Consider the following 15,748-nt stretch of genomic DNA (forward strand, 5'->3'; position numbering starts at 1 on the left):
AGGAAACATGCATTCTAAATCATCTTGTATGCATGGCAGAAGCAGCTACATAAATTTAACAATGGGTGGATTATTACTATTTAGCATATTTATGGAATTTTATATTCAGGAAGCATTTTACAAATCTTTTATTAGTTAATCCTTACACTTCACAGTGCATCTGACAGGTGGTAAACAATGCTTTGGGTTCTAAATTGCCAATACATGAAAAGTTTAATGGGGGAAAAAAAATCTACGCCTTTCCTCTGTGTTCCCAAACTTGCTAAGAGCACATTTCTGATCATTTTTCCTCTCACTGGAGACCAAAGCCAGAGGCCTGAAAAGCTGGCTTGCACCCTAAAATTTAAAAGGGAATCTATTATTGGACTCAGTCGTGGGTCAAGTGGCTAGAACTAGAGGAAACCTCACAAGACACCCAGGTGATATGACAGGATTCCCAACAAAGATGCAGCCCAGTAACATGGCACATAAAAAGGCACATAAGGAAGAAGTCAATTTTTAAAACTATACAGTGAATTTAGTTCTCAAATCTAACACCACCATCCATACCCACTGGACTCACTATCTAATGACAACACCAATTACTGTTAAAACGCACACATATATAGTAAAAAACAAAACCTAATTCAAACTAAGAGAGTCTGTATTTTCTTTCTGGAAATCTCACACGTCTTAAAAACTCAGCTTCCTCCAACACCCACCTCAAACTCTTTAGAATCCTCCAGTCTACCCGCTTCCAGACACCAGCAGGGGTTAGAGTGCAGGGCAAGGAAAGCTTCTGTGGATCAGAGTTTCATTCTGGACCCAAACGTTTTACAGCCCGGGGCTTTCAGAACTAACGAACCAAGAAAAATCAATCTCGAGTCACCTGAGGGCGGGACCCCAGGAGCGTAGATGCTGCGCCTACTTACAGAGGTCCTCGGAGTGGACACATTCTGCCCAGTCTAATCTCTTCTGATTGACGTGACTCTATCCCTCTAATCCCTCAGGCCCCCACCCCCGCCGGTGTGTGTGTGTGTTGCGGGACAGGTAGGCGGGTGCAGAAAACACCCAGATATTTCGCAAGCAAACAAATGCGGCCTTGTGCGTTCTCTCGGTGCCAGCTGAGGCAGCTGTCGGGAGGTCAGTGTAAGGTAACCCGGTCATCTCCCTTTCAAGGTGCGATGAGATGCTCCGATCCCTAGCGTCCCCGAGTCTGCGGATACTCGGGGCGCTCCGAGAGCCCCCCATAACCCCGCCCCCCACGCCCCCACCTCCGGCGCGGGCCGACCCCGCGCTTACGCTACCTGGGGACGCTGGAGGCACCTTGGCAGTGGCGGCTCACGCTCTGGCCGACCACAGCCCGGGGCTGGCGCGCACGCCTTGTAAAGCCTTCGGGGCGGGCAGCCGACCCCGCCCTCCCCATCCCCCCGCCCTCTCCTACCTCGGGCCCCCTCTCCCGTTACTGCCCCCACGCAGCCACCTCGCCCAGCGGCCGCGGCCTCCCTCGGTGGGGGCTGTTGGTCTCTCCCCACCCTCGCGGCCAGCTCGGGAGTCATGCGGGCGGGCGGGGCGCTGGGCCGCTGGGCCGCTTCCCTGCCTCCGGAGCCGTCGCCCCACTTGTGTCAGCAACCCCTCGCCACCCACTCCGGACCCGGTTGCCCCGGGTGCTCGTGACCCCGCCTTCCCCCCAGGGGCCACGCCCCGGAGCCGGCGTCCCTGCCGCCCACCTCTGGGACTGGGTGGGGCCACCGGCCGGCGGGCGACTCCTTCTACACCTGGAGGCCGAGTCCCGGAACGTTTTGGCCGTGTCAAGGGTCAGCTTTTTCTTGCAAGGACATTCTGCAGCCAAGAAATGGAAAGCCTGCGGGTCGTGCCGACAACATAAACCACACAGCGCTGGGTCTCGGCGCCTTTGTAGTTTGCAGAAAAATTCTCCATTATCTTTGGCGAGTTCGCCTTTCAAAGCCCCAGCCCAGAGTCATTTCAGTGAAAGGGTTAAAGGAACTTAATTTTTAAATAAAAAGTTAATGCTAGAATCCGATACATGATGTGTTAGTTCTGCCCCAAGCTTTAAGTATGGTCACCTCTGAATAATTCAGACTTTCCAGTGACCAGGAATACCTAGGGCGGTCACTATGTCGCATCTCCACATCACTAGAACTTCGGGTCCCTTTACTCTTCTTTTTCGTTTTCCCTGCGATGTGAGGGAGGAGTGAAAATGGAATGCAACAAAATCAATTTGAAGAGCTTTTAACAGCTGGTATAAAAGTTTATGGGAGAGGCAGTCTGCAATCATTGAAAATAAGATTCTGAAATTATCTGTAGACCTCACACTTCAGTTTTACCGTTTTGCTGCAGTTTGAGTAATGGAGGGCTGGAGGTTTCTATTATTTTTAGCAGAAATGATACTTTTCTAAGAATTATTAAATAGATTAAATGTATAATGTTATGATATCATGTCAAATCAGAGTAAAACTATCTATAGAAGACTCTATTAGCCTGCTGATAGCACAGGAGACACAACATCTCTTTAAAGTGGTAAAATTGGCTTTGTCTTAGAGTTTAAATAACAAGTAAGGATAAACGGGAAAACATGATAGCATCTTTAGAGTTCTGTTTGCCATCTAATGAAGATATTTTCTTTTCAGCACCCGGAGTTCCTTCTACAGTTTCCAATATGTCATTTCAGGATTGCTCAGAGCTTTTGGACATTTGTTCTTTCTTTAAAGTATTCAGTGAAGGTTCAAACAGTGCCTGGCCTTGAGCTTGGTGCAGGTGATATAAAGGTGAACTAGATAGAGGGTACATGCCTTACAAGGGGCTTACACCTTAACGGGGGAGAGATAGCTGCTACGTAGACAAGGGCAAACATAGTTCATTTCACCTGTGCAAAGCTGCATCTGGAAGTGTGGGACACTAGGAAAGGACCCCCTTCAAGTGGTCTTTTAGACTGCTCTTGGTTTTGAATCCTAGAATTTCTTCAGTGCAAAGACTGGGGGAGGCAGCATCCTTTCTTTCCTATCTCATACCCAGTCTATCAGGAAATCCCAACGGCTCCATCTTCAGAAAGTGTTCCAAATCTAAACTCCCCCACTGCCGGTATTCCAAACCAGCATCACCCATGGTCTATTATCCTTATAGAATTTAGAGTGACCCTTTGAAAGTACTGAGTTAGTTCATATTAGTTCTCTGCTCAAAAACCACTCAGTGGTTTCCAGACAACCCAGGCTTGACCCCAGCCCCAAGGCCTTGCCTGCCAGCCACCTTACCTCTCTTCCCTCCTTGTCCATCACTCTCCCCTCCCACTCCCCGCATAGCCTCTCTGGCCCTTCTACTCTTCCTTCAACCCTCATGCTTCTGCCTCTTGGCCTTTGAGCCTGGATTTACTTCTTCTAAACATGTATTTAGAGGCTTGCTTCTCAGTTACATCAGGTATTTACTCCTTTGTCCTCTTTGTTGGAGAGGTAGTCCCAGACCGCCTATTTGAAAATTTTTCCTTCTCTCAACCCTCTCACTGTCTGTCTCACATCTACTTAAGTTTTCCTTTTAATGTACACGTGCAGGAGCACACACATGCACACTCATTGCTGTTTCTCTTCTAGAATGAGAACAGCAATTTGGTTATAGTGCCAGGCACATGGAAGGCACTCTATAAATATCTGTTGAAAGAGAGCATTTAAATTATGCTATGGAATGGATGTGTCTCCACACAATTCATACATTGAAGCTCTAACCCCCAATGTGATTGCATTTGGAGATAGTCTTTTGAAAGTGATTGAAGTTCAGTGAGGTCATAGCATAGGGCCCTGATCTGATAGAATAAGACCCTGAAGGAGAGTGCTCGCTCCAGGGTAGAGGAAAAGTCGTGAGCACACAGTGAGAACGCAGCTGCCTGCAAGCCAGAAAGAGAGCTTGTATCAGAATCTGAATCCACTGGCATCTTCATCTTGGACTTGCTAACTTCTAGAACTGTGAGAAACAGATTTCTGTTGTTTAAGCCACCCTATCTATGGTATTTTGTTATGGCAGCCTGAGAAGAGTAAGATAGATTACAAAAAAATTTAAAAGAAGAAGTTTAGATACAATCTACACTCACACAATTAATTCAGGGAATGGTGTGATGTTGTGACCTTTAACCAATGAACAAGCTTTGCAGCACTCACCAGAGTAAGCTGAGGCTTGAAGATTAATCTTATCTGGGCCTGAGAAGAGAATAAGTATTCAAGATAAACAAGTGTCTTTTACAACTTCTTTGTTGTCTGTCTCTGAGGTCATGAATGATTGAAGCTCAGAGACGAAACAATGATCAGTTAGTATGGTGAAAAATGGTATTTCAAGGGAGATCTCAGATTTAAACTCCATGAAAGTTCCCTCCTGGTCAAGCTAAAGGAGTCATATGCTGTTGTTTTACCTAAAACATAATCATGGCCCACTGATATTCAGACAAATATCAGATAACAACTTTGGTTACCTACCACAACTGTTTATACCACTGGTCTCCAAAGTAGGCTGTGGGAAGTATATACTAGAATCTCCAATTTTTTTTTTTTTAAAAAAAGCAAAAACATAAGCTTTTGCAAAATATGTAGTATGCAGATTGATGCTGACACCCTCCTTTGCCCATAGGTTACGTGATAGCCTATCTTCCCTGGCAGAGGTGTCTTGAAATCCTGGGAGATCTACAGCATGGAGGGGCCAACATGTGGTCCCTACACTTATTTCGTTTTCATGTGTTGTGTCTTACTGATTTTATGTGTTCAATTCAGGATTCTGTTACCCAGCAACAATTGCAATCATAAAATGAAAAATTGGCTTAAAAGGATTTAAAAGTGGCTTAGACAGTTAGATAATACTAATAATACCAGCATAAGCAAACAATAGAAAGGTGGTGGAATGGAAGCTTTTGCTACTGTAAGTGAGAATTCTTAGCCGTAATGGGAGGTCAACAATGGGAATGATCTGTTTAATTCAATCTTCCAAGAAGCCAGCTTCTCTCTCCCATTGAAATAGTTAAGAAGACATATGAAATAGGGATTTATATCTACTTTTATTAGCAAGCCTTGCCTTAAGTATATATTGTACTTTGAGATATAGGCTAATGATATTATGAAGTATTGTGACTTCCAAGAAAGCAACAAATATGATGTCGCTCATCATTAAATCATTTTTAACAGTTTTATTTGTGGGTATGTTTTATAATCTATGGGGCTTCCCTAGTAAAGAATCTGCCTGCAAAGTGGGAGACCTAGGTTCAATTCCTGGGTCAGAAAGATCCCCTGGAGAAGGGAATGGCTACCCACTCCAGTATTTTTGCCTAGAGAATTCCATGGTCAGAAGAGCCTGGCAGGCTCAAAGAGGCTTACCCTCTTTGACCATGGGGTAAACAAAGAGTTGGACATGACTGAGTGACTTAACACTTTGACTTTCACCTTATGATGTATAATAGTAAATATAATAAGCCACCTGACAAATAAATTGATAGATGGATAAATATTGAGATATACATAGAACACTTTAAACTGATAGAGTATCCTAATGGAGCAATTTGGAAACACTGATTTATATCACCAGGGGTAAAATAATTTACTAGAACCCCAAACCCTAGTCCTGAAAGAAAAAAAAAGATCAAACCAACTTCCTGTTCACAGAATACCAACTTCAGAGGATGAATTATCCAGAACCCTTTTAAATCTTTCTTCTCTCAACTGCATTTTGAGCATTTTAAGATTTCAAGGGAAATAAAGGAAGAAACCTTGTTAATTTGCCGCAATATTTGGCAGAAAAGATTAAGCTTGCCAAAAAAAAAAAAAAAGAGTTTGGGGTTTACTTAGGGGTGTTGGTTACCCTGTTCTGTATGACTTTGTATTCATCCATCCTCTTTAAACTAGCTTTTCTTTTTTTTTTCTTACTATGGAATGTGCCCATGGAGCCTGCAATTTGAAATAATATTAAAACACATTCAAACTTCTCTCACTGCTATTTTCCATGTATTAAAATGGTTTGCCCCATTATTTTCAAGCTCTCAAAAAAAAAAAAAAAATCCCCTTCCCCATTCTAAAACTTCAATGCTTCTCTGCAAGGTAAATTTATAACATTTCCATTTTGAGCAACCAGTATTATATAATAACAGTAATCAGCATATCTTTAGTAGAAAGACTATCTGTTTAGCTCTGTTTTCTTTGATGAGTATCATCGCATCATAACATTTCGAGGGTGAAGGGGAGACTTGTCTACAGTTCCTTGTGTGAATAAAGATGCTAAAGCTGAGAACATCAGAGAGCCTGCCTCCAGTCAAACTGCTGGATCCCACAAGAACTGAGACTAGATCCCCAAACCTTCTGATTCTTGTTCTGAGTACTGTCCACTGTCCACCTCAGAGGGAGCTTGGTAAGGATGTAAATTTTTCTTTGCAAATCTAAGTTAGAGAAAGTAGGCTACCTTGGACCCTGCCTCATTGTATCCATACATATTTGTGTCAGGCAGCCCAGGGTGCTTCAATTCCCTAAAGATCCCTGCCACACAGTGTGCCCATGAAGGAAAGGGGGATCGTTCTCTCCTAGGGGTCTGTTCATTTTACATTTAATAAAGAGTGAAGTGAAACCTTATAGATTATGTCATTTTTCTCCTTGGCGTCTCAGCGTTTAACTAACCACTAGGTCACTGGCAGCTGCTGTTTTCCCAATTAGAAGTTTAACCTTCACAAAAAAGTATTCTTTTAATAAAACAATCCTAATGAAAAAATAGTACTAAAAATATCAGTAAGACAAAGGCAGGCAGAGAATTTTAAACTGGTTGGTGGAGATGATTGGTTACTACTTAGCAATAATATCTAATAGTTTGGTAGAAAATTTTCAAAGAAAGTGATGGGAACCTAATTTCCTGAGGTACATAAAATAGGACCAAATAAAATAGTGAAGAGTGTATTGTAAAGATAATCTAGTTGTCCAGATGGCCTTTCCTTAGTTACAGCTTTTATGGTTCTCGGAATGTGTGTGTTCTTTATTCTTTTATGAGGAAATAAAGATTTTCTTTTTCCCAGGGGCATGAAGTTACCCTGCAGTTTAGTTGTTAAAATACTCTGAATATTTTTTCTTTGTTATTTCTAGGACACTCAGCTTTATTTGGAATTCACCTTGGTTCCTGTATTTTCTCTTTTGTTCAGTTGTTAAATTGTGTCTGATTCTTTGTGACCCCTTGAACTGCAGTATGTCAGGCTTCCCTGTCCTTCACTATCTCACGGAGTTTGCTCAGATTCACGTGCACTGAGGTGGTGAGGCTGTCTAACCATCACATTCTCTTGTTGCCTTCTTCTCCTTTTGCCTTCAATCTTTCCCAGCATCAGGGTCTTTTCCGGTGAGTCAGCTGTTTGGATCAAGTGACCAAAGTACTGGAGCTTTAGCTTCAGCATTAGTCCTTCCAATGAATATTCAGTATTGATTTCTTTTAGGATTGACTGATTTGATCTCCTTGCAGCCCAAGGGACTCTCACGAGTCTTCTCCAGCACCACAGTTCAATAGCAACAGTTCTTCAGTGCTCAGCCTTCCAACTCTCACATCTGGACATGACTACTGGAAAAACCATAGCTTTGACTAGACAGACCTTTGTTAGCCAAGTGATGTCTCTGCTTTTTAATATGCTGTCTATGTTTGTCATAGCTTTGTTCCAAGGAGCAAGCATCTTTTAATTTCATGGCTGCAGTCACCATCCACAGTGCTTTTGGAGCCCAGGAAAATAAGAATCGTCACTGCTTCTACTTTTCCCCTTTTATTTGCCATGAAGTGATAGGACTGGTTGCCATGATTTTAGTTTTATGAATGTTGAGTTTTAAGCCAGCTCTTTCACTATCCTCTCTCATCCTCATCCAGAGGCTCTTTAGTTCCTCTTCATTTTCTGCCATTAGGATGGTATCATCTACTTCTGAGGTTGTTGATATTTCTCCTGCAATCGTGATTTTAGCTGTGATTCATGCAGCTCTGCATTTTGCATGATGTACTCTGCATAAAAGTTAAACAGGGAGGGGCTTCCCTGGTGGCTCAGAGGCTAAAAGTTAAACAGGGTGACAACATACAGCTTTGTTGTACTCCTTTCTCAAATTTTACCAGTCCCTTGTTCCATGTCCAGTTCTAGTTTTTACTTCTTGACTCTCATACAGCTTTTCCAGGATACAGGTAAGGTCGTCTGGTATTTTCATCTCTTTAAGAGTTTTCTACAATTTATTGTGATCCACACAGTCAGAGGCTTTAGTATAGTCAATGAAGTGGAAGTAGTTGTTTTTCTGGAATTCCCTTGCTTTCTCTATGATCCAATGAATGTTTTCAACTTGATCTCTGGTTCCTTTGTTTTTTCTAAATCCAGCTTGTACATCTGAAAGTTCTCTGTTCATGTATTGCTGAAGCCTAGCTTAAAGGATTTTGAGCGTAACCTTAATGACTTGCAAAATGAGGGCAGTTGTATGGTAGTTTGAACATTCTTTGGCATTTCTCTTCTTTGGGATTGGAATGAAAATTGACGTTTTCCAGTCTTGCGGCCATTGCTGAGTTTTCTGAATTTGCTGGCATAGTGAGTGTGGCACTTTACCAGCATCATCTTTTAGGATTTGAAGTAGCTCAACTGTAATTCCATCACCTCCACTAGCTTTGTTCAGAGTATTGCTTCCTAAGGCCCACTTGACTCCACACTCCAGGATGTCTGGCTCTAGGTGAGAGGCCACACCATTTGGGTCATTAAAACCTTTTTTGTATAGTTCTTCTGTGTGTTCTTGCCACCTTTTCTTAATCTCTTCTATTTTTGTTAGGCCCTTACCGTTTCTATCCTTTATGTGCTCATCCTTCTATGAAGTGTTCCCTTGATATCTCCAGTTTTCTTGAAAAGATCTTCACTTTTTTCCATTCTTTTGTTTTCCTCTAGTTCTTGCCTTGTTCACTGAAGAAGGCCTTTTGATTTCCTCTTGCTATTCCCTGGAATTCTGCATTCAGTTTGGTATCTTTCCCCCTTTCTTTTAGTTTCTCTTCTTTCCTCAGCTGTTTGTAAAGCCTCCTCAGACAACCACTTTGCCTTCTTGCATTTCTTTTTCTTTGGGCTGCTTTAGGTTGCTGCCTCCTGTACAGTGTTACAGACCTCTGTCCATATTTCTTCAGGCAGTCTATCTACCTCATCTAATCCCTTGAATTTATTTGTCACCTCTACTGTATAATCATAAGGGATTTGATTTAGATCATACCTGGATGGTCTACTGGTTTTCCCTGCTTTCTTCACTTTAGCCTGAGTTTTACAATAAAAGGCTCAAGGTCTGAGCCACAGTCAGCTCCAGGTCTTGTTTTTGCCGACTGTATAGAACTTCTTTGTCTTTGGCTGCAAAAAACGCAATCAATCTAGTTTTGGTGTTGACCATCTGGTGACGTCCCTATGTAGAGTTGTCTCTTGTGTTGTTGGAAGATGGTGTTTGCTATGGCCAGTGCGTTCTCTTGGCAAAACTCTGTTAGCCCTTGCCCTGCTTCATTCTGTCCTCCAAGGCCAAACTTGCCTGTGACTCCAGATATCTGTTGACTTCCTGCTTCTGCATTCCAGTTCCCTACTATGAAAAGGACATCTTTTTTGGTCTTAGTTCTAGAAGGTCTTGTAAATCTTCATAGAACCAGCCAACTTCAGCTTCTTTGGCCTCAGTGCTTGGGGCACAGACTTGGGTTACTGTGATTTTGAATGATTTACCTTGGAAATGAACTGAGATCATTCTGTTGTTTTTGAGATTGCACCCAAGGACTGCATTTCAGACTCTCGTTGACTATGATGCCTACTCGATTTCTTCTAAGGGATTCTTGCCCATGGTAGTAGATATAATAGTCATCTGAATTATATTCGTCCATTCCTGTTCAGTTTAGTTCACTGATTCCTAAGATGTTGATGTTTACTCTTGCTATTTCCTACTTGACCATATCCAATTTACCATGATTCATGGACCTAACATTCCAGGTTCGATGTTCTTTATAATATCAGACTTTACTTTCACCACCTGGCATAGCCACACCTGAGTATTGTTTCCGCTTTGTACAAGCTGCTTTATTCTTTCTGGATCTATTAGTAATTGCCCTCCATTGCTCCCAGTAGCATATTGGACACCTTCCTACCTGGGGAACTCATCTTCCAGTGTCATATCTTTTTGAATTTTCATACTGCTTATGCGGTTCTTATGACAGGAATACTGGAGTGGTTTGCCATTCCCTTCTTCAGTGGACCATGTTTTGTCAGAATTCTCCACTGTGACCCATCTGTCTTGGGTGGCCCTACACAGCATGGCTCATAACTTCATTGAGTTACGCAAACCCTTTTGCCATGACAAGGCTGTGCTCTGTGAAGGACGTTTTCCCCCTACACTTGAATTTCTGGTTCTCAACTCCAGACTTTAAACTTATTAGTTTTATTTGTCATGATAGCCCTGATAATTTAGTTAATATTAGATTTTATGGCACAAGTTAAAGGAAAAAGTTGCTAAGATTTGGCTATAATCTGATTTCTCAAACTTTGATTCTTCCTCTGCCCCAAAATATTGTTGTTGGTGGTGTTTAGTTGCTGAGTTGTGTTCGACTCTTTTGTGATCCCATTGGACTGTAGCCTCCAGGCTCCTTTGTTCATGGGATTTCCCAGGCAAGTATAGTGGAGTCAGTTGCCATTTCCTTCTTCAGTTGATCTTCCTGACCCAGGGATTGAACCCATGTCACCTGCATTGACAGGTGGCTTCTTTACCACTGAGGCACTAGGGAAGCCCAAGCATTAGAAGCTGCAATAGGATGGGTATTTCTGAAAGAAATTTGGAAGTGTATCTGTAGTTCCTATACATGTGACTTAGAAGTTCTATAACAAAATTCCCATGGAATGTATAAAAGTTTCATTTAATTTTCTTAATAGCAAAATCTCAGAATTTGTGAAATTCATGTTTTTATGGTACTGTGCCTTCTGGGTTTTATTACAAAACAAAACATTGTATGCTAATAATGACATCTCTGTCATGTCTGTCCAGACAGGTTTTATACACGTGGCACCATCTTTTTTCCTTGTATAATAGTAGACAAATCCTTGATTATAAGGATTCTACTTCTCTTTCTCCCTATGCAGTGCTTAATAAAATCATTTTATGATTGTAATGTATTCATTTCCATGGGTAATGCTTTGTGAGTAGAAACTGTAGAGCTGGAATTTATTACAAGGACTATCTTGAATTCTGAAATGAAACTTTTAGAAAACCCATGTGAGAGAGGATGGCTTCCCAGGTGACTCAGTGGTAAAGAACTCACCTGCCAATGTAGAAGATGTGGGTTTGATCTCTGAGCCAGGAAGATCCCCTGGAGAAGGAAATGACAACCCACTCCAGTATTCTTGCTTGGGAAATCTCATGGACAGAGGAGCCTGATGGGCTACAGTCTGTGGGGTCACAAAGAGCCAGACAAGACCGAGCAAGTGAGCATGCACACATACACATGAGAATACTTTACTTTGGGAGAATATCCCCTCTGAGGACATGACAATATCACTAAATATTAGTATATTAAACATTAGTAAATATTAGTAATATTAGTAAATATTAGTAAATTAAAGTCTGATCCTTCATCTCTCAAGAACTTCTTTCTTTTCTGGGATAGAACTGACTGCCAAGAGCTCATAAAATCTATTTGCTGGTAGGGGTTTTGTGCCTTGGACTTTTGAGGTACCTTATGTATTCAGATCTTTTTAGTCTCTCTCTCCATATTCATTGTTAAATTTGTTGTAATCAACTCTCTTCCTTCCACAAAATGGGGCTTCTGTACACCTAGAATTAAACTCTAACTCAGGATAGGCAACTAGGCCCTGTAGGAATCGTCTCCACTGATGGCTTTAATCTTCTCTACAGATCTTCACTAAGCTCAGTGATTCTAGATGACTGTTTCTTGAAGACAGCACACTCATTCCTGACCCTGCACCTGTGAACTTGCAGTTCCCTTGGTCTAGAATGTTCCTAACCCAGATTTTGACATGACTGGCCCCTTCCCAATATGTCTTTCCTCATAAGCCACCTAATGTTGCCCACCCATCCTCCCATCCCTGCTACCTCTCTGCCACTTTAACCTATTTTTTTTCTTTACAGTGTTTATCACTTTCAGAAAGGATTTTTTAAAATTAACTTATTTATTTTAATGGGAGGCTAACAACAAACACATAAAAAGATGCTCAACATCACTCATTATCAGAGAAATGCAAATTAAAATGACAATGAGGTACCATCTCACGCTGGCAGAATGGCTGCTATTAAAAAGTCTACAAACAATAAATGCTGGAGAGGGTGCAGAGGAAAGGGAACCCTCTTACACTCTTGGTGGGAATGCAAACTAGTACAGTCACTATGGAGAACAGTGTGGAGATTCCTTTAAAAACTGGAAATAGAACTGCCATATGACCCAGCAATCCCACTGCTGGGCATACACACCAAGGAAACCAGAATTGAGAGGGACACGTGTACCCCAATGTTCATTGCAGCACTGTTTGTAATAGCCAGGACATGGAAGCAGAAAGGATGTTATTTATTTGTTTCCATGTTTATGACATGATCTCTGTTAAAATTGAATTTCCATGAAATTAGAGACCCTGTATTTATTGTTCATGCCTATATAACCATTATTTAGCACAGAACCTGGAATTCAGTCGAAGTTCTGCTACTTCTATTATTGCTTCAGTCATCTCAGACTCTTTGTAACTCTATGAATTGTAGCCCACCAGATTCCTCTGTCCATGGGATTCTCTAGGCAAGAATACTGGAGTGGGTTGCCATGCCCTCTTCCAGGGGATCTTCTCAACCCAGGTATCAAACCCAGGTATTCTGCGTCTCCTGCATTGGCAGGCAGGTTCTTTACTACTAGCACCACCTGCCCAAAAAATACTTTTTTAGTGCTCTGAGCCCAATTTTTTTTTTTTTGATGTTTAATGTTTTATTATTTATTTATTTGACTGTACCAGATCTTAGTTGTGACTTGCAAATTCTTAGTTGTAGCATGTTGGAGTTAGTCCCCCAACCAGGGATCGAACCTAGGGCCCCTGCTTTAAGAGTGCAGAGTCTTAGCTACTGGACCAAAAGGGAAGTCCCTCTGAGCCCATTTTTATTTGTGGGGTTGCATTTGGCTTATAACCTCAGGATCAGGGCTAGAAATTGATTATAGCTGAAACTTATATTAGTTTGTTGAAATTGTTTTGGGTATTATATGTATTCTGTTCTAAATAATTAAGAACAGCCCAGTTTGATTTTTCTGTATCCCCTTTTATATATGCTATTGTTCCAGTTGCATCCTAAAATTTGAAGGCCAGATAAACTTTGTGTGATGACATGATGATAACTGGTTCTAAGATAATAAAAGCATAGATAGTACTTGTTGTTTAGTCACTAAGTCGTGTGTGACTCTTTTGCAACCCCATGGACTGTAGCCCACCAGGCTCCTCTATCCATGGGACTTACCAGGCAGGAATATTGGAGTGGGTTGCCATTTCTTTTTCCAGGGGATCTTAGGGCACTAGCAGATAATATGCAAACAGGACCCTGTTGAAAACAATGTAATCTCTGATGGTTAAAAAAATGAAAAAAGAAGAAGCAGTATAGTAGTCATGGAAAGAGAATTAAAACTTTCTTAAAATTCCTTACACATACTTAGGACTTTGCTTTGCCACATTAAATTACTTATGGGCAGAGGGGCCAGGGTCAAACAAATATCTCCAGTGCTTGGGCCTCCAAAAGTTTTAATCCAGTTCTCTCTAGCCATGTTTTAGAAAACAAAATTGAGAATTTTAGAACTCAAATCTTACGTTCCACTTCTAAATTTTTACCTCAAACCATAAATAACTTTTCTTTAAAACAGAAGGAACCAAAACCCAAAAAACACACAACCAAATCTTTTTTGGAAGGAGTGGAGTGGGTGGAGGGATGGTGAGGGTGGTGAAGGTTGGGGAGGGAGAATGTTATGAGTTTAAAATTTTTGTTTTTCTTTCTTTTCTTTTCTTTTTTTTTTTGAGAGAAATCTCTAGAGAAAACTTGGAGAATTGAAAGAAAACAAAACAAAACATAGTGGATCCTGAATAGATTTAACTTCCATCTCTTTCAAAGGAAAGACACCTAGACAAGAACAAATACCTTTTGTAGAAGTCTGGGAATGAGAGAGAACAGCCTACTCGGCAGGGATTTTGCAGCTAAAGGCAAATGAATGGGGCGGGTCAATGGACTTGCGCAGTTGCTATCAGGTTGGCAGAAGGCCCATTGGAAACAGCTGCATTAGAGTATTTTAATATTCATTTTCTATCTTTTTTTTTTTTTTTTTTTTTTTTACAGTCCAGTATATAATCTGTTAAGAGAATCTGAGGGATAATCATTTTTTTAGTTGTTTTCAAAGATAGTAGTAGTCAGGATTGATTAGGTTGGTCTCTAGTAATGAACAACCCAAACTCTCGAGGCCTTAACACAATGAAAGTTTATTTCTGGCTCGTTCAGGGACCCAGTGGGTTTGGGAGACCTCAAGGCAGTTGTCCTGTTTGAGGTGCCTTGGCAGTCCAGGCTGTTTTGATCCTGTGGGCCTGCCCTCTCAGTTCAAGACCTCCTCGGTGGTTGTGGCGCTGAGAGGGAAACCGTAGAGGCCTGACCCCTTCTCCAGCACTGAGAAGTGGTACCTGTTAGTTAGTCCGGCTCACTCGTCATCAGCTATAACCACTCACATGGTCCCACCCAACTAAGTGCCAGGGGGTGTGAAGTTTTCCACGTGCCCTGGAAGGAGTGAAGAATCTGATACTAGTGTGGACTAGCTGTGTCTGTCATTCTTTGAAATGGTATTTTTTCCTTTTTAAGTCCAGGATTTAGCTCAGAATTCAAAAGTATTGAAAAGGGGACCTTGACATCCGTGTACATTTAAAAGTGGTGAAGGTGGGTTATTGGCCACCCAAGGATTACACAAGGATTGCACTAAAAAAATATTTTCTTAAGGTACATGTGACATACTCAAGTATACTGTCCTAATGTCATCTTACTTTTAGTCTTTAGTTTCTTTCAGAATATTGACCTTTATTTGCTGTTTTTTCAACCTCTCATACTTTTAGCAATGGCTCCAGAAGGACTAGATTTAGGCTATCTATCATCTTAGACTTAAATAAGTGACAAACTTGCAGGGCTTTCCTGAACTCATATATGAAGATCCTCACTTAGGTTGAATGTTATGAAATTATTGCTTTTAACTTAAAAAAAAAAAAAAAAAAAAAAAAAAAAAAAAAACTTATGAAGGTGGCAATTTTATATGGTTCAGCCTTTGAGTTAATATTTTTCTTTTTTCCCTCTTTTAAGTTTTTAAAAACTTTTTTTGACTGTACTGGGTAACTTGTGGCTTCCCAGGTGACCCTAGTGATAAAGAACCTGACTGCCAATGCAGGCTAGACATAAAAGATGTGGGTTCAATCCCTGGGTCGGGAAGATACCCTGGAGGAGGGCATGGTGACCTACTCCAGTGTTCTTGCCTAGAAAATCCCATGGACAGAGGAGCCTGACAGACTGAAGTCCTTAGGGTTGCACAGAGTTGGACATGACTGAAGCAACTTAGCACGCACGTGTGACTTGTGGGATCTTAGTCCCCCAACCAGGGACTGAACCCGTGCCTTTAGCAGTGAAAGTGTGGAGGCCTAACCACTGGACTATCAGGGAATTTCCCTTATAGTTAGTATAAAAAATAACTAGGATATTGACATTTCATTTATGTTACTTATTTTCCTTGATAT

Source organism: Muntiacus reevesi, chromosome 2 (assembly GCF_963930625.1).
Source record: "Muntiacus reevesi chromosome 2, mMunRee1.1, whole genome shotgun sequence".
NCBI classification, from domain to species: Eukaryota; Metazoa; Chordata; class Mammalia; order Artiodactyla; family Cervidae; genus Muntiacus; species Muntiacus reevesi.